Below are 527 nucleotides of genomic sequence, written 5' to 3' on the forward strand. Positions count from 1 at the left end.
CAGCAGTGGCAACTGGAACAAGAAAGGAAACAAGAAGTACAAATGGAAAACATTAGCAAATTTCAAAGCGAATTAAATACATTAAAGAATGATTTACTGTCTTTTACACATCGACCTAATCAGCCTCATACAATGGGAAGCAGCTAAGCCCTAACGAAGACATCTTCAGTCTTGTTAGAAGTCACATCCCAGATATGAATGTCAACAATAGGGGTGATCTAGTACGAAGGAAGCCACAGGAATTCGATGGGAAGGCACCGTGGGAAGCATATAGAGCACAATTTGAGATCCTGGCAGAAATGAATGGATGGACAGAGGAGCAGAAAGCAGTATATCTGAAGGAACAACCACTGGAAATACTTGGACAGTTGTCAGCAGACGACAGGCACAACTATAGAGCACTGGTAGTGGCTCTAGAACTCGGGTATGGAACTCAAAATCAGTTTGAAGTCTACAGGGCGAGGTTTAAGACGAGAGCCCATACTAAAGGGAGAGCCTGCAAGTGCTGGTACATGATTTGGAAAGTA

Source organism: Limulus polyphemus, unplaced genomic scaffold (genome assembly GCF_000517525.1).
Source record: "Limulus polyphemus unplaced genomic scaffold, Limulus_polyphemus-2.1.2 Scaffold2599, whole genome shotgun sequence".
Lineage (NCBI taxonomy): Eukaryota > Metazoa > Arthropoda > Merostomata > Xiphosura > Limulidae > Limulus > Limulus polyphemus.